General features: G+C 44.5%; 2 long non-coding RNA genes across 2 annotated transcripts in view; one reads left to right on the forward strand and one right to left on the reverse strand.

Moving 5' to 3' along the window:
* Window positions 1-19,021, forward strand: part of LOC112205884 (uncharacterized) — a 423,180-nt gene that overhangs the window by 273,216 nt on the left and 130,943 nt on the right. The window lies entirely within an intron of this gene.
* LOC100615821 (uncharacterized) overlaps window positions 1-19,021 on the reverse strand; it is a 34,612-nt gene that overhangs the window by 14,404 nt on the left and 1,187 nt on the right. The window lies entirely within an intron of this gene.

A 19,021-nucleotide genomic window follows, 5' to 3' on the forward strand; every position in this document is an offset into this window, starting at 1 on the left:
CACCAAAACCCTGATTCAATTAATTGTTACTCTAAGAAACTGAAACATGAGTGCCTAGGCTAATTCAGTGCCATATTTAAAAATGGGAATGTCGCCAGATAATATAAACCAGCCCCAGCCAAAGCTCAAGATGATAAGGCTGCAAAAAGAAAATACATACCCAACTCTTTCTTTCTGTTCTTTTGCAGACATCTTCATGCCACTAATATCCTGTTAGTGCAAATCACAGATCATTGACCTGAAATAGACCATCCTTCGGCCCTAAAATTGTAGTAACATCTTCTGAGCACTCAGAGTGTTCCAGATACAGGCAGGATTTGGGCAGGAGAGTATTTTACAGATGCATATGGGTTAGGTGTGCCCATTTGGCTCTGAATCTGTAGCTAAGTATCTATGTAACAAATGTTAAACAGAATTTATAGCATTCCATATGAATTGTTGAGCCTGGAGCAGCTACGCGAAGCTGTCAGTATCTGCCAAAATGGGTATGTCTTTAGGATGAAACTTACTAAGTATCAAATAGTAAAGAAGCAGAAGCAGGCCCTAAAGGTGCACACTGTGATCATCTGAAATTGTCTTCAGTTTCAGAAAGGTACCCATTGGTCCTGCCTCGACTGTAACTCTGTGACAGTTCCTGGGGCTGTAGAAGCTCCAAGGAAGGGCTTTGTAGATGGATGCAGTGATGCCTCCATCATTTACAAAGGATAGGAAAACCCACATGGTCAATAAGTTCTACGTCCACAACCAGAAATGCTTTACAAATGTGTCAGCACAGAAGGAAACAGCTCCTGGTGCCAACATGGGGGTGACTGTGAAACGGAGGTGTTAGTTCAGGGCGTTCTTTGCAGCTGATGCACAGGCATCTGATGGGGCATCCTGAGGCTGGCTTCCCAGTCCAGATGTTTTTGTTCTGCTCCCTCCTCCTAGAGACGATGGAATGTGTGTTCCCTCTACCCCTCCTTTTGGCGTGTGCCCCTACGGGCATCTACGCTGATGCTGCTTAGAAACCACACATCCCTAGGAGGAATTGTTTGTGTGGCACTCTCCAACCTTCCCTGGGGCCAAGAAAAGATTTACATTTTGCTGTGGGTGTTCCACAAGTCCCAGGCATTTCCGCTCCTTTCAAGAAGATTCCAAATGAACATAAATCTTACTGCGGCTCTGACAGCCTCCAGTCATCTGTTTACCAAAATAAACTTTAAGCATACATTGAAAAATAATTCCTAGTGAAATATGCATCCCCATGGCATTCAAGCCTGGTATTTAATGTCTTTTTTATGGTTAATAATGCATCAAAAGCATCCCTAGTCTGAAGCTGTCATTACATTACATACATGATGTGCAGGGCCCCGTTGCAATGTCTAAAAAACTTGGAGTTAGTTTTTATTTCTTAAAAAAAAAACAAAAAACAAAAAAACTAATGTATAAATTACAGTGGTCTGTTTCCCTCTATCTGTGTTTCTTTTTAATAAATCTGTGTCTTGATGAGATCAATCCACTGAAAATACCTGGAGATGTTCTTTGCTTTATACAGATAAAGAGACATGCTATATAAACAACTCCAAAATCCCCTCATTAGATCTGGGTTCTGTTTGGAGAGCACCCTGGCCTTCCTTTTTTATGTTATTCTACTGAAAAAGAAAATCAGCCAGGATCGTAGAAAGCAGTACAGCTAAGCCTTAGTCCTTCTTGGTAGATGTGGAAAAAAACAGAATAATTTCCATTCTGGCCCCTAAATTTAAAAAATTCAGGAAAGCCCCATTTGCCTTTGGTTCATTGCAAAACACACATGACTCTCAAAGTCCTTCTTTATTTCCTTTCCGGCTTTGGTCGCTGATGCTGAGAACAACACGGATGGTTGTAATGATGAGGATTAAAAGTTTCCTTCCTGAGTTATCTAGAGGCTCATATCAGCCTTGAAGAGCAACAGCCCCAGGTCCCATCACGGCCATTGGTAATGACCACATTCATGCCCAGAAGTGATTTCTCTGCCACCTTGGACCATTGCAAATGGTCTAAGGATGATGTGACTCCGTGGGAACAACAAGCTCATAAGTGCTTGGAGGTTGGGCAGTCTGCTTAGCTTGATTTGTGGCTCTGAGGACCAAATGAGATAATTAGATAATGTATGTAAAGTGCTTCGAATGGGCCTTCCACCTGGGAAACACTTAGGAAATGGTAACAGGACTTGGAGGGGTAGCAAAACAAGCTGCTAAGAGCATGGCTGTGGACTCAGGTGGTCTGGGCTCGCGGGGACATCCTGAACTCAGAGACTTGGTGTCCTTATGCGTAAAATGGGGATAATAATAGTACTTGCCTTTTTCTATTACATGCTTATAATGAAGATGAAAATGAGACATGTATAAGATGTGAAGTATCAACGGATGGCATCTATTAACAATAATGATACCAACAACAATAATTGCAATTAGCTCTGCCTATCTTCATATATTTGCAAACCTGCAGGTGATGTGATTTAATGGTCTCTTTGCGGCTGCTTAGACTTGTAATTTCCTAATAACACTGCAAGAACTTGGAGCCAAGATGCATCCTAGGAGGTTCTATGAGTTTTCCTCTGCGCAGATAGAGTGCATCCCTGTTTTAGGAAGTAGAAAAAGCACTCAAAGATGGTCACTTTCATGTCTTGCAGGTTTTACATTTTGATTGTTCATTCCAGGAAACCATTACAAACCACAGAACAGAGGTTGAAGTCCAGCCCTCTTCTGTGCCTTAAGGGGATCCTCTGTCCAGAGGCTACAGGCCAGGCTTGTCCAGGACTGAGCTAAGTGGGTTGAGGGGGTGGGAGGGGCTGGCCTCCTTTAGATGGCATTAGCTTTCCCCCAGCCCCTGAAGCTGGATTCTTGGCTAACCCAGACAGGCAGAGCACTTAGGAGACTGAATCCTCAGATTTCCCACTGGTGCAAAAAGCATTTTTGGTTTTTTCCTCAGTGCTTTTCTAAGATCTGAATTTATGGGGTTCCCAAAGGGACTCCTACCCTTAAAATTCCCCACAGGAGTCTTTCTTCCATTTTTGCCTGGAAAAAAAAATCCCAAGATCCAAAGACAGAGCATCCGTGACTCCAAATGCCACCAGCACCCAGACATTGTGGGCAGTCTGCACATTTGGCAAATTTGCCGATCCTTCCTTCCTGGCTCTTGGCCTGAACTCCAGTTTCTGGGCCCCTGTCTCTTAGGGGTTGACAGGCCTCACAATCCGGAGACAAACACTGCTCACTGTCCCTTTCAGGGCTGACTTAAGAAGTTACCATTTGGATGTGTTCGCCACCGGCCAGCCTTTCAGTGCTCAGCTCCCTCCAGCCCGCCCAGTTCAGACCCTTTCTTAGTTTTCCTGTTGTTCAACTCCACGGTACTTTTTAAGTGTCACAGCAAATTTGTGTTTCCAGTAAGAAAGCACCTTTTGCTTTTTGCCTTTAAAAAAAAATTGCATGTGGCCTTCATGATTCTAATTCCCACGGAAAACTTAACTGTATCCACAAGAAAAGGTACAAACGTGCACACAGACCCAGCCCGCAGATGCTCCTGCGCCTTCACACACCCTTGCAGATGCACAATTGCATACCGCAAAGCGGGCTAATGTTGATGCATCCAGGTTGGAAATGACAGGATATGGTGGAGGGCCAGTCACTTAATGAACCCCTGCGGGACCAGTCTTGGTTACTAACAATTTCTCTCCAACTCATCAAGCAGGGGAATCGCAGCCCTCGGTGTTTCACTCCATCACGTCCCCCACTGCCCCTTCTTCCTGCTCCACACAAACAAACCAATTACTGCAACGGATATAAATTGGACCCCCTTTCTGAAAATGCTCCCTCAACCTTTTTTCCACCCTTCCTTACTCAGTTCCAATCGACCGTGCGCCCACACGTGCACACACATGCACACATGTACACATGCACACACGTGTGTGTGCCTATTTACACTGTTGTGTATGTTCTCTGCTTCCAGTTCTTTAGTCCAGCCTGGTGTTAGCTCTCTCTATTACCTCTTAATCTACTGTCTTATGGAATACAGGTTAAGAATTACTTCTCTGTAATGTTTTGTTTTTTTTTTATTTTCCATATGTACGACAGCCACCCCCAAGCCCTCCCCTCCCTCTGCCATACCTTAGGGTAACTTCCTGATTTATTCTTGGACAATGCTTTGTGTAACTCATATTGACATTAACAGCCCTCCCTCTCAGTTATCAATTGATTACTTAGCTTGCAGGCTTTGTATACAGACCTGTCCCTGCTTTAAAAAAGGTATTAAAACATTGGATTGACAAACTCTTATAAGTTAAGGAGTGAGCAGTTTCATAGCTGGAAAATGAGCCACCGTGGGTAAGATGGCAGGACAGCTGTCTCAACCTCAGTGCTACTCAAAGCGGGTCCACAGGTCGTTCCTGGTCTGTTAACCATTTGATAGGGATTCTCAACAAGTTAAGTACAGAAATTCAGAGTTAAGAGTTTAAAGACTTTTGTAGCCGTATGACATGACTGCAACATTCAAGCGACATTTTATTTTTCTAGTAATTCAACTGTTATGTATTTTACAAAAGTATCAGGCCATGGGGAATTGGATATTAGCAACAAAAACAACTACCAAGTTGCCATTCGTGCTAGGTTATTTGAGAAGCAAGCTTCTCTATCATCAATGAAGACGTTCAAATTTACCTGAGGAAACAAGGGTTCCCTTTGGAAGTTAGATCATTTTGGCTCAATTCAAGCTTTGTTTACAGATCCTTAACTGAGCGGATGGTGTGATCAAGAAAAGGCAGGAAAAGTTAAAACTAATATGTATTTAAATAACAATCACAAAGAAACAAAGATAACCCAGTCTTGAAATGCAGATATGCGGGGAAAAAATCATATTTTACAAAGATTCTGCTTTGAAATAAGTTTTGGCCAACAAATCTATCATGTTCCTTTCCTGGACTAGTATTTTGACCACATTTCCATATAGAGGGTGACTCTTTTAAAATGCTGGAATCAGGTGGTCCTATTAACTTGCCTATGAAAAGCTGGATGCAGTTATTTTTTGGAGGAGGTTATTGTTAGTCTTTTGGCATCTACAAATCTCTGTGGAGTCAGACCCTTGTTATAACAGGGCTCTCTATGTGTAAGCCTCCACACACATTTCAAAGAGAGACGTTTGTTCCCTCTGGCATGAGGAACAATTACCCAATTATCTAAGCAGAATGATAGGTGTTTATGACAAATCGTAGGCTGGAGACATTTTAGAAATAATAATAACTTTGAATTTTTAGTACACTTTCCAGTTTTTATAAAGCACATGTACCTCTGTTAATTCTCAGGATGCTCAGAGCCGGCCAGCCAAGGGGACAGTGCTGGGCTTTGTGCCTCCATTTTAAGGCAGGCATCTGTTACCTAGAACTCAGCACGTCCCCTGTCGCTGCATGTCCATCCAAATGCTGCACAAGGCCCAAGGAGATTTCCAGGGAACAGAGAGAACCTCCCCTTGCAGCCATTTTTGCTCTGTGTGCCAGGAAAACCCACAAGGGGACACCGGTGGAATCTGACAGTCCTCTGGGCTTTTGAGGTGTGTGTGTGTGTGTGTGCGTGTGTGTGTGTGTGTTTTGTTTTTTGTTTTTTGTTTTAAATGTATCTGTGGGTTTTGTCGGCTGGATCGTGACTGGAGACAGTGCGGGAAAAAGGGAACATTGGGCATTAAAAATGACAAAGCACTTTCATTTGTGAGGGCCATCTGAGGAAGGTGGAAATGAACATATTTTTCTGAGGGAAAAGCAATTTCACAAGCCCTGCCTGCGTACAGATGAGCGGGACCACAAACCAGCTCAAAATGGCCACCGACATTCCCAGGGAAAGATAGATGATGGATGTTTTCTCATTAGGTGGCTGGGGACGGAATTTTATGCAAAATTCAAAGAAAGAAAAAAAATCCCAGTTCCGCCCTTCTTCCTTTCATGAGGGCCTTCCTGTACCGGAGCCAGACAGAACTGGCCATGGAAGTGACCCAGAATTACTCGGAGGTGATGGGAATGGCTTCCGGGGCAGGTAGAGAAGCCAAACACCAGCAGGCCTGGTGGCTGGGAAAGACAGTGTGCCCTCTGCGGAAGAACACAAGGTAATAAGTGACTTTTGCAGCAATTAAACACAAGAGCAAAGGTGAACTGCCAGCTCCTCAGTGTTATCCCTTTTTTAAGGACAACAAAGATGACCAAGAGCCACCAACCCGGAAAAGCCTTGCCCCTAACCAGGGACACAGGCAAATGTCTGTTTGTTTGTTTGTTTCTATCAGTGAACTTTTCACTGCAGCTCCTTACGGGTTTCATAGATCAGATGTTCGGGAGCAGCCGGGGGAGTCCCATTCCATCTTGCATTTGCTAAAATGCATTTGGAATCACATTATTATAGATTATGCAAGATTGGAAGACGGCGAAGATGAAAATGTAGCCCGGGATGCTTCTGAGGGAAGGAAGTCAGACTGACCCCGTGGAGACCGAGCTGTGGACTCTTTGTTTGCCACAGACCTACTTGCCTGAGGGAATGGTTCAGCTCTTCCTTCCTTTTCATTCCCGTCTTGTGGGAGATGTGAAAACATGTAACAGGGAGAGAATATCCCCGCAAACTCCCGTCACACCAATAGCTCATGTACACACATACATGTGCACAAACAAAATGGGGCCACAGTTTTAGCATTTTGCTCAGACCTGCCACCTTGTTCATGCGGAAACTTGCTTATGAGAATGGGAAGTAAGGAAGGCAGGAACTTATATCTTCTCTGGTTAGCTGTGTGGCTTCAGGGCAATCACTTAACCTCTCTGGGCCTCAGTTTCCTCATCTGAAACAACAACAACAACAAAGCTTTGGGTGTGATAACCTTGGTGATTTTTTTTTTTTTTTACAGATTTGACATTCTCTGATTCACTAAATTCATCTCTAAAGAAAAGCCTCGCTCAGGAAAGCTCGTGGGTTTTGTACATATGCGTGTGAGCACCTATGTCAGTACGTCTGTTACTGTGCATGCAGGCTTAGCTTTGCACAGGCAGTAACGCAATAACTCCATTTCATTCTTAAGCCCAGCCTCTGGGGGTGTACCCTCTGCTATCTACACACACACACACACACACACACCACACACCACACTCCACACACCACACACACACTCTTTCCACACACTTTTGATGGCCCTGTTATATCCAGACAGCTACATCTTCTGAAAATCATAATTAGGGTGATGCTGGAATGACACATCTCTCCAGTCCCCCAGCATGGAGACAAAACAGCACTCGATTCCTGTTGGAGGCAGTGGAGGTAACCACGGCCCACTCAAGCGTGCAGGGAGATTGGCTGCATGCTCCAGTGCACCGTAGCATGTCAATACTCCTGAATAAACTAATCAACCCATTTGCACCTTTGTGAAAACGCATCTTAGAGTCAATGAAATAGGTGTGGTAGAGAGAATACCAAGACTGAGTGGAGGAAAAAGAAGGATTATAAAAAACAAACTTGCTATCATGGGGTGCTGCGTGTCCCCAAGGTTGGAGAGATGTCTCGAATATCCAGGAAACTGGAGTCCCCTCTGCTTTCTTTCATGGGGCAAAGTATTTACCTCAGTGTTTCCACCCATGCCTCAGAGGAAAGGAACTCCCCAAGTTCCCATATTGTTTGTGACTATTGTTTAGTATAGAGAATATTCTACCTTTCTAAAAATTAATTCCACAAAAATCCAGATACTCAGGTTCCCATCCCTTCCCTTTAACATTTTTGTAGGGCTGCTTAAGATCCACTGCCAGCCGGGCACAGTGGCTCAGGCCTGTAATCTTAGCACTTTGGGAGGCCAAGACAATTGGATCACCTGAGGTCAGGAGTTCGAGACTGGCCTGGCCAACATGGCGAAACCCCGATTCTACTAAAAATACAAAAAAAAAAAAAAAAATTAGCGGGGGGCATGGTGGTGCATGCCTGTAGTCCCAGCTACTTGGGAGGCTGAGGCAGGAGAATTGCTTGAACCCAGGAGGCAGAGGTTGCACTGAGCTGAGATTGTGCCACTGCACTCCAGCCTGGGCAACTGAGTGAGACTCCATCTCAAAAAAACAGAACAAAACAAAAAAAACCCACTGCCACTTACAGTGTACTTGTGCTGGCAAGAGAGCAACACTGGATGGAGGTCACAGTGTTATAGGAGTTCCCAGACAATGGGATCATGCCATCATGTACTACAAGTGATGTGCTTATGGGTCGGCTTATGTAAGAAATGAGTCAGATGGCATCTGGGGATCCCATGGCATTTCTCTGATAAGTCTGGACACAAATTATGTGGGGACCAGTGGTGTGCTTATAAATAGGCTCTCAAAAATTTTTAGAGATCCTCCTATGGAAAATCTGCTGGTTTCTGTGTTATAAATGCTCCACCCTGACTTCCACAATAATAGCTGTATTTAATAACTGGCTCACACAACTCCTGAAAATTTAACAAACAGCTATCATGAGCCAGTGCAGGCCGGCACCAGCACTCACAGAAATTCTCATGGCGCCAGTTGGAATTACCAACAGTGCGGGCTCTTCCCCACTTCCCTAGAAATGCTGATGTGTTGTTTATCCTAGACACTGGTGAGAAGATGCCTAAATGTCTGCTAGACACTTTTTCCCTGGTCTTCTCCTCTTTTTCTCCCATTTCCCTTTCCCTAAGAGGACACATCTAGGTCTGTGGCTTTAAATTCTGTTGATTTGCCGAAGACTCCTCAGTAATCTCTCCTGAACCCCAGACTCTCCATGTCAACCTCTAACAGGCATCTCAAGCTTAGCACTTTTAAAACAGACCTCTTGGCTGGGTGCAGTGGCTCACGCCTGTAATCCCAGCACTATGGGAGGCCTAGGTGGGTGGATCACCTGAGGTCAGGAGTTCAAGTCAAGCCTGGCCAGCGTGGTGAAACCCCATCTTTACTAAAAATATAAAAATTAGCCGGGCACGGTGGCCGACACCTGTAATCCCAGCTACTCAGGAGGCTGAGGCAGAAGGATCACTTGAACCTGGGAGGCAGAGGTTGCAGTGAGCCAAGATTGCGCCACTGCACTCCAGCCTGGGAGGCAGAGGTTGCAGTGAGCCAAGATTGCGCCACTGCACTCCAGCCTGGGTGGCAGAGGGAGACTCTGTCTCCAAAAGAAACAAAAGCAAAAACAAAACAGGCCTCTTGATGTCCCCCCCATTTCCAAGACCCCCCAAAGTCTTGCCCAGCTTAACAAATACCACCACTGCCCACCTGCTCAAGATAAGAACTGTTTTTCACCCTCCACTTCCAATCTGTCAGTCAGATCCATTGACTTTCTCTCCAAACGCATCCCTGAATCCAGCCCTTTCCCACATCCCCACTGCTAATAGCCTGGTCCAAGCCACCATCACTGCTCACTGAACCACTGCCATTCTGTCTTTGCTTTTCTCATTTCTATTCTTGATCCTTGCAGTCTGTTTTCTATGCCATCGCCAAAGGTGATCTTCAGTATGCAAATCAAATACTATCTCTTTCCTTCTCTCCCTCTCTCTCTACACACCCATGCCTATACCCACTTTAAAACACCCTAGTGGCTTCACATCACACTTAGAACTGCCTCCACTTACTCTTCCTCTGCCTCCTCTCAACCTCACCCAGTGACCCTCTGACCCCATCACTGCCTTCCAGTCATGCCACTCTTCTATTCCTCAGACACAAGTTAATTTCTGCCTTTGCATTTGATTTTCTGTCTGCCTGAGCGCCCAGATCTTTGCATGGCTGATAATCCTTACTCTTCAGGTCTCATCATAAATGTCACCTCCTCAGAGAGGCCTCCCTGATTATCTTTGGTATTTACTGTCTGTCTAGATTATGAACTCCATGAGTGCATAGACTGCTATTAGACATCCATGTAAGTAACAAAGGCTATGACAAAGATGCCCCCAAATAGAGCAGCTGGATAAGTGAAGAAGTGAATTTCTTGCTCACAAGAGAGCCGCTTAGGTTCATTTCCCTATGCTGCTTCCACACTGCAGGGGGCATTGCCACCACCTACAGGATCAGTGTTAAGTTCTGGGCGGAGAAGTAGTTGGCGTCACTTAGGCTCATCTGTGCTGGTAAGAACTCATCCACATGGCCACACCTCACCACAAATGAGGTTAGGAAAGGTAGGCCATCTGTGTACTCAGGAGGATACCCTGGTGCTTAGTGATACGGTTTGGCCCTGTGTCCCCACCCAACTCTCATCTTGAATTGTAATCCCTACCTGTCGAGGGAGGGACCTGGTGGGAGGTGATTGGATCATGGCGGTGGTTTCCCCCATGCTGTTCTCTTGATAGTGAGGGAGTTCTCACAAGATCTGGTTGTTTGATAAGAGTCTGGCACACTTCCCCCTTCTGTCTCTCTCTCTCCTGCTGCCATATAAGATGTACTTGCTTCCCCTTTGCCTTCTGCCAGGATTGTAAGTTTCCTTTCCAGCCATGTAGAACTGTGAGTCAGTTAAATCTCTTTCCTTTATAAATTACCCAGTCTCAGGCAGTTCTTCATAGCAGTGTGAAAACAGACTAACACACTTAGTATGTGTTGAATGAATGAATGAAAAAAAATAAATGAGTCTTCTAGTTAACAATTAAACATGTCAATTCCCCTTTGAAAACTTTCATTAAAGTTGCAAAAGGAGGTTAGGAGGGTAAAATACAGCCTTCTCCAGTTTGAGCCTACATGGTATACTTGCACCGTGCAAGATATTCATAAATAAGCCAATCTTCAGTTATCATGGGTGTGACCTAATTCTCTGTCCTCTCCTCCGCATAAGCCTCTTCCCATCATACAAACTAAAAAGGCGTGGAGAAAGATGCCCACTGGGAGGCTAACAGGGAATATTGTGTCTTTCCATTTTCTAACTCCCCAACTTCCATTTAGGCCCTTCAGCCACTTTCCCCTAACTTCAACAGAATTGCTACATTCCTCTAAGGCCCTGGCCTATTTATTCCAGGTAGGGTGATGATTATGGAATAACAAAGGGAAAAGAAAACCCAAGAAGTGTATAGTAAGCATTGTTTTCTTCTAAACCTTGTTAAAAGTATAACTCTAAGATGTACATATAAGCATACTTAACAAAGTCCTGTGGGACAACTGGTGTGTGGGGGAACAAATTGGTAGATGTCTTATATATTGGCACTTAAGGTAAGTAATTAGGGTCTATTCATGGGACTTGTATACCATCCCTGGGGAGTTTTACACATCAGGGCCCCTGTTCCAAGCACCTGTGGTGAGGTTCAAGTCTATAGGCCTTTTTAAAGTATTAGGCACATAATCACTTATGAAAGAAAAACAATTGGTGTCTTTTTATGTAGCCCTATAGGGGCTTTAATAATTTCAGAAAAATAATCCATTTGCTAATAGTTAGGAGACAACAGCCTACTATGTGCCAGCTACAACTCTAGATGCTGTGGATAGGATAATGGGCAATTAGTTCAGAATTTCTTAAAGAAAAACAAGCAGAGCACGGTGCAGGGTGACCCTCTTGGCATGGGGGCCAGATGATTGGTTTTGGGGGGTGTTTTTGGAGACGGATCCTCACTTTGTCACCCAGGCTGGAGTGCAGTGGTGTGATCTCGGCTCACTGCAACCTCTGCCTCCCAGGTTCAAGTGATTCTCCTACCTCAGCCTCCTGAGTAGCTGGGACTACAGGCAAGCGCCTCCACACCTGGCTAATTTTTGTATTTTTAGTAGAGACAGGGTTTCTCCATGTTGGCCAGGCTCATCTCAAACTCCTGACAGAGGTGATCCACCTGCCTCAGCCTCCCAAAGTGCTGGGATTACAGACATGAGCCACTGTGCTCAGCCCAGATGATCCTTTTTTGTGAGGGTGTCCTGTGCATTGTAGTATGTTTGGCATTATCCCTGACATCTCCCCTCTAGAGACTACCCTAGATTCCAGATGCACTCCTAGCCCCAGGCATGGCCACTGAAAATGTCTCCAGATATTGCCAAATGTTCTCTATGGGGTAAAACCACCCCTTATTGAAAACCACTGCTCTAGTGATAAAGAGCATGGTCTTTGGGATGAGAGCTGGGTTCAAGTCCTGGCTTTACTAATGTGAACTTTCAATCCCAAGGCAAATGTCTTTACCCTTCTGGACCTTGGTTTCCTTATCTGCCAAATGAGTTAATAAGAATGTGACATAATATGGTATATGTAAGATGCTTAGGTCAGTGTCTGGCACATAGAAGTACACTGAATATGTTATCTAAGGGGTACAGAGTTCAATTTACTTTGGGACCATGTCAAAGCCTCAATTAATATAAAATCTAGAAAGTTATTTACCATACCAGTTTTTATAATTTCAGTAGGGTTTTCTGTACCATTACAAGCATATCTCTGTCCTTCTGTCTCTGTTCATGTAAAGTATTATTTTAAAATATTAAATAGGGCTGGGTGCAGTGGCTCACACCTGTAATCCCAGCACTTTGGGAGGCCGAGGCAGGTGGATCACTTGTGGCTAAGAGTTCAAATGCAGCCTGCTCAACATGATGATACCCCATCTCTACTGAAAATACAAAAAATTAGCTGGGCGTGGTAGGGGGCACCTGTAATCTTAGCTACTTGGGAGGTTGAGGCACAAAAATCAGTTGAACCAGGAGGTGGAGGTTGCAGTGGGCCAAGATCGCACCACTGCGCTCCAGCCTGGGCGACAGAGCAAGACTCTGTCTCAAAAAGAAAAATATGTATATATATATCAAATATGTATCAGATATGAGACAGAGACTGTCTCAAAAAAAAAAAAAAAACAGAAAACAAAGATACGCTTCTGGAAACGCTCTTAACCTGCCTTATTCGACGTTTTATCTGTTAGAAGGTTGAGACAGCCAACAGAGAAACTGCTAAATCTGGTCTTAATCCTAATAAATCAGAGGAACTGGTGGTGAAATCAATTGATGGGATCCATTTCGATAGGAATTTTATTTAGTTTTACTGTTATCAAAGTTACTTATATACACAGTTTTTAGATTCATACAGATATATGTATACATATATCACATATATGATATATATGATATATGATATATATACTTTATAATATATAATACATATTTTATATATATCTTATATATATCATATATTCACATATATCATATATATGATATACATGAGATATATATATATATAATAGGATATCTGTAGTGTTGGCATACAGGTAGAAAACCACTAAAGAATTAATGTTCTTAATTGAACAATTCAGTGTTTTCTAGCATTTTTCCTTTTGAAACAGTGCTTTTACCCACTGGATACTATGGTGACTCCCAAGAGAATGTGTTTTCCTGCAGGAACCATTGTCCTCTCGTTTTGGAGATTAGGTCCCAACTTTCATAGTTTATTCAATGTGATCAGAGCTAGGAAACAGCACACAGCATCAGAAGGAAGATTCACGTGAGAAGGAATGCATACGTCCAGTAGCAACTTGATTTTCTCGCCAGCGACTTTGAAGTTGTGAACAGCACAAATACCTTTGTTATGTGCTCATCTCTGCTTCAAATCTGAGTTCATAATTTTGATCTCAAAGGAACTAGCATATGAACAACTGTCTAGATTGGGAGTACTGAATGTAACATTTGTATGGAGGAAGGGGGAGGACCAGGAACTGCAGTATCAGGAACGGTAAAATACTGTCAGTGATCATGGGGGATGTCATGGGCCCAGTCATCAGCCCATTGAGACTGACAAGAATGTACTGACAAGCAACATACTGATTTGACCAAAGAAATATTCAGCTTAAATTGGAGGGAAGGGCCGGGTACAATGGCTCCCATCTGTAATCCCAACATTTGGGGAGGCTGAGATGGAAGGATTGCTTGAGCCCAGCCAGCCATGCTGAGCTGTGAGCCAATGAAACTTCTTTCCTGGCCAGGCATGGTGGCTCATACCTGTAACCCCAGCACTTTGGGAAGCCGAGGTGGGCAGGTCACCTGAGGTCAGGCGTTCAAGACCAGCCTGGCCAATGTGGTGAAACCCCATCTCTACTAAAAATACAAAAATTAGCTGGGGGTCATGGCAGGTGCCTGTAATCCCAGCTACTCAGGAGGCTGAGGCAGGAGAATGACTTGAACCTGAGAAGTGGAGTTTGCACTGAGCAGAGATCAGGCCACTGCACTCCAGCCTGGGCAACAGAGTGAGACTGTCTCAAAAAAAAAAAAAAAAAAAAACACAAAGATACGCTTCTGGAAACGCTCTTGACCTGCCTTATTCGACGTTTCATCTGTTAGAAGGTTGAGAGAGCCAACAGAGAAACTGCTAAATCTGGTCTTAATCCTAATAAATCCAGAGTAACTGGTGGTGAAATCAATTGATGGGGTCCATTTCAATAGGAATTTTATTTAGTTTTACTTTTATCAAAGTTACTTACATACACAGTTTTTAGATTTATATAGTCCTTCCAGCTTGTTGCAAAAATATATATAATTTCTCCCCCAAAATCCCCTATCTAGCTCCTACTCCCTTATGGATAAACTCTTTTAGTGCTTTAAACTGATTCCTTAGAACTTTACCTCCATATCTCTCAATAAAATGCTTTTGTTGCTATTTCTCTTTTTCACTCTTTTTTTTTTTTTTTTTTTTTGAGACAGGGTCTCATTCTGTCACCCAGGCTGGAGTACAGTGGTGTGATCTCAGCTTACTGCAGCCTCCACCTCCAGGGTTCAAGGGTCCCATGCCTCAGCCTCCTGAGTAGCTGGGGCTATAGGCACACCCCACCACACCCAGCTGATTTTTGTGTTTTGGGGTAGAGATGGGGTTTTACCACGTTGGCCAGGCTGGTATCGAACTCCTGACCTCAAGTGAACCACCCACCTCAGCCTCCCAAAGTGCTGGGATTATAGCCGTGAGCCACTGCGCCTGGCCTTGCTGCTGTTTCTTGATTTTTATTTCTAGGCATTATCTACTGACTTCCCACTGTGAAAAATGAGGGCCCAGCTCTCTTTTAAATTCCCCTTCAAAAAAACCTTCATAAAATTCCCATCTTATCAATATCGTGATATTGTCATTTTTATCAGATCAATATTTAGCCTAGCTGAGCCATGTAGTATATTCTGTTTACTCTTCTTTTCCGGAATGACTCTGTTTTCAGTGGTTCTGTTTTTGCTTTTCTTAGTCTTCTGTCATTGACATATACCTGAAGTCTTCCCCGGTTGTGTGCATCATCTCTCAATGTATCCAGATATATTGGGCATTCTACTAATTTCGTCTTCTTATGAAAATTCTTCTAGAGCCTTCTGATCTGCCCCCTTGGGCACTGGTTGATCTCTAAGCCTGGAGCCCAGCTGTTGCTTCCAGATGTCCCTCCCTGTCCATCATCCTGTAGATTCCTTTCTTCTCTTTGATATGTTAGAGTCTGTGTTCTGCATCCTATTTAATTTTGTCTCCACCTGGTAGTAGGTACTATTATGGGTTCCATTTTACAGATGAGCCAAACCAAGGCATGAGGAACTTAAGTAAAATTCCCTAAAGTCATAAGGTTTTGGCACAAGCAGCACAGCTAAGCCTCAAACTTAGAATCTAACACAAAGCCTAGACTTTTTTTTTTTTTTTTGAGACAGAGTTTTACTCTGTCACCCAGACTGGAGTGCAGTGGCATGACCTTGGCTCACTGCAACCTCTGCCTCCTGGGTTCAAGCAGTTCTGCCTGAGCCTCCTGAGTAGCTGGGATTACAGGTGCCCATCACCATGGCTGGCTAATTTTTAGTAGACACGGGGTTTCACCATGTTGGCCAGGCTAGTCTTGAACTCATCTGCATGCCTTGGCCTCCCAAAGTGCTGGAATTACAGGCATGAGCCACCGAGTCTGGCCAAAACCTAGGGTCTTAATGACTCACTGGACAGTCACTGCACAAGCTGGGCCTGTCCGCCCAAGGTGGCTAAGGGCCTTGTGCAGGCTGTGCCTCCCACGCTCAGGTCAGTCTATTGCCACAGTCCTCTCCTAAAGCACTTTTACAGGCCCTGACTCACTGTCCCTCATGGCAGTTTCTTATTTCTGGGATTAGCTGGTTTAAAAAAAAAAAAATAGCTTCTGGGCATGTGACACTATTCTCGGGCCTTTAATGTCAGAAATAATGATGGCGTTAAATTGGAGCTCATTACCACGGAATGAGACCTCACTGAGCCCTCTTTTGGGGGGGTTGTTTAATGATTTTTTTTAAAACCTCCTCAGTAACTCTGACATGGTACACCAGGGGGAGAAGTGGGTGTTTGGAGAAGCAAATTTTTAAATAATAAGAAAGATCTCCTTTCATCGATGAAAGAAAAGGGTCCATCCTCCATTGTTCCCACCAAATGCTGGCTGTTCCTTTGTTACGGTCTCATGGAAATTTCCTGAGCCCCTTAAGCCACTAATACCGATTGTATCCCCAGCAGCAACAACACATACTTAAGGCATTATTTTCAGTGCAGCTTTTCCCGTAATGAGTCTGACAATCCTGCTTTATGATTTGTTGAGTGGTTAATTCAAAATATACCATTCTCTAGAACCAGATTTCCAGTGGAATCCCCGCTAGGCCTCCAGCCACCGGTGCAAAGCTTGGCATATCCAGCTTCAGAGGGCATCTTGGGACCCGATGAGATGATGGGGCTACCCTGTGCCTGCTGCTCCAGAAAGACAGCAGCAAGCCTCTGCTCCTGCCCTCCAGAAGCTTCTAACACTTCACTGGTGAACTCTCAGCACCATGGTGACCAGGAATGAATGCTCATCTTGAGAAAGCACCTGATATCTTCACAGTACTCATGGCTTTCTAAGTTTAAGAGGGATATTAGCCACCAAGAGATGCTACAGAGGTGGTGGGGCCTTGAGACCACACCACCTGAGGAACAGGTAGAGGGACTGGGGTTATTTTTTAACCTGGAGAAGCAAAATATAAAGGTGAGGCATGCCAGTTACCTCCAGATACTTGATGCTTTATTTTTTTATTTTTTATTTATTTATTTTTTTGAGACAGAGTCTCGCTCTGTCACCCAGGCTGGAGTGCAGTGGTGCACTCTCGGCTTACTGCAACCTCCGCCTCCCAAGTTCAAGTGATTCTCCTGCCTTAGCCTCCTGAGTAGCCGGGACTACAGGCGTGCGCCACCACGCCTGGCTAATTTTTGTTATTTTCAGTAGAGATGAGGTTTCACTGTGTTGGCCAGGCTGGTCTCGAACTCCTGACCTCAAGTGATCCACCCGCCTCTGCCTCCCAAAGCGTTGGGATTACAGGCACTAGCTGCCATGCCTGGCCGATTTTTCAAAAAGGATTGTCCCCCTTTTCCTGACTGGCCCCAAAGGGCAGAATGGGAACCAGTGGGTGGAAATGATAGGAAATCAGATTTTCACTGCAGATAAAAAAGAACTTTCCAATAGAGCTGTTGGGAAACATCACAGCTTCCCTGTGAGCAGCTGTGTGTTGCCTTTTGCTGGAACCATCAAGAGAGATGAGACGTCCACAGGTATCCTAGAAGAGAATCACGTACTGGCCATAAGTAGGACTAACAATCTAAAATACGCCTTCTAATTACATGGCTCCATGACTCTAAGAGGTACAGTTTTATGAATCACTTTTAAGATAAGAGAAAGACCTTTTGACAATTTTTAAGGAATAGATTTTCTAGATATAAGATGCTGCTTTAGACTAGGGGGCAGCAAACATTTTCTTAATGTGCCAGTGAGCAAATATTTCAGACCACATGGTCTTTTTTTGTGGCTACTCCACCCTGTTCTAGTGCAAAAGCAGCCAGACGATACACAAACGAATCAGCAGGTCTGTGTTCCAGCAAAACTTTATTTACAAAGCAGGCAGTGGCTGGATTTAGTTTATGAGTGGTAGTGTGCCACTGCCTGCTTTGGAGGATGCTGGGTGCTGGGAAGCACAAGAGGGACTCGAGGGGGGAAAGGCCATGCTAACACCACACGTATGTGTGAGTGTCACACTGATATACAATATACATATGCGCGTCTTTGCATATGGGGACGTGTATTTGTGTGAGTGTGGTTTGGAGAGTGGTGAGGAGGGAAAGAAACAGAGCACTGGACGCCTGCAGAGAAACAAAACTTCTAAAACGCCGTGGCCATAGTCTGTGCAGGCCAGCTTTCTGTCGTCGTGATGTAAAGACGCCAGCCCCAGAGGTACCCCAAGGGGAGTTGTTCACAGTGTCTGAAATTCTGACTGCCTCACTCTTTTTGCTTTGGGCATCTGCCTTGGGAAGGAAAAGATCGAACTAAATGTAACCATGTCCTGAAGGAGGGAAAACAGTTACTCAGATTGGTGCACCGGATTGGCTAGTTGTCACAGAGGCCTTCTAATAGGGAAGTTGGGCCAGATTGGTGTCTGATGCAACCAGGAATATCAGGAAGTCTTTGACTCTCAGGAGGAAAGGAGCTAGCAGGGGGAGGTTGGGGAGGGCAGAAACTTGCCTGCCTGCCTGGCAGGTTGGCTTAGGGATAGCTCTCCATGGAGCCTCCAATCCCCTGCCAACTTACCCGTGGTGGTGAGGGGGTCATTTTAAACAGGATATTTCAAAAGCGGCTAGTGCAGGGACTAGGATATTTTTGGTTACTTGAGCTGGCATGGTTATATAGTTTCAAGGTGGCTAAAATACTGTAAATTCTAAGTTTCTTGGGGTCAACGTACTTTCTTGGAACCTTGGGTTTTCCCAGATCATTACCCTTTGGTGCTGTCTGACCACTTTCTTTGTCAATTGTCCATTCCTTCTAAATGCCTCCCTTTTCTTCACCCTGACTTTAAAAACCTGCTACCCTAGGAATACTCCACACAGGCCTGGATACACATAGACACTTCCTCAAGCATCCAAGAAGACCTGTGGCAGCCATTTGCTGCTGCTTCCTGTTTCCATGGTGGCCATTTTGTCACATCCAAGGAGAGGGGAAGAACAGCCTGCCGCATTGCTTCTCAAGTGCACTGTGTGGCACTGATTTTTTCCAATCATCTCTAAATAGAGGTTTCTCTCCCCCTCCTCCCAGCTCAGCATCCGAGGGCACAATGAGCGTGCCCTGCATTTGAAATCTG

Source organism: Pan troglodytes, chromosome 18 (assembly GCF_028858775.2).
Source record: "Pan troglodytes isolate AG18354 chromosome 18, NHGRI_mPanTro3-v2.0_pri, whole genome shotgun sequence".
NCBI classification, from domain to species: domain Eukaryota; kingdom Metazoa; phylum Chordata; class Mammalia; order Primates; family Hominidae; genus Pan; species Pan troglodytes.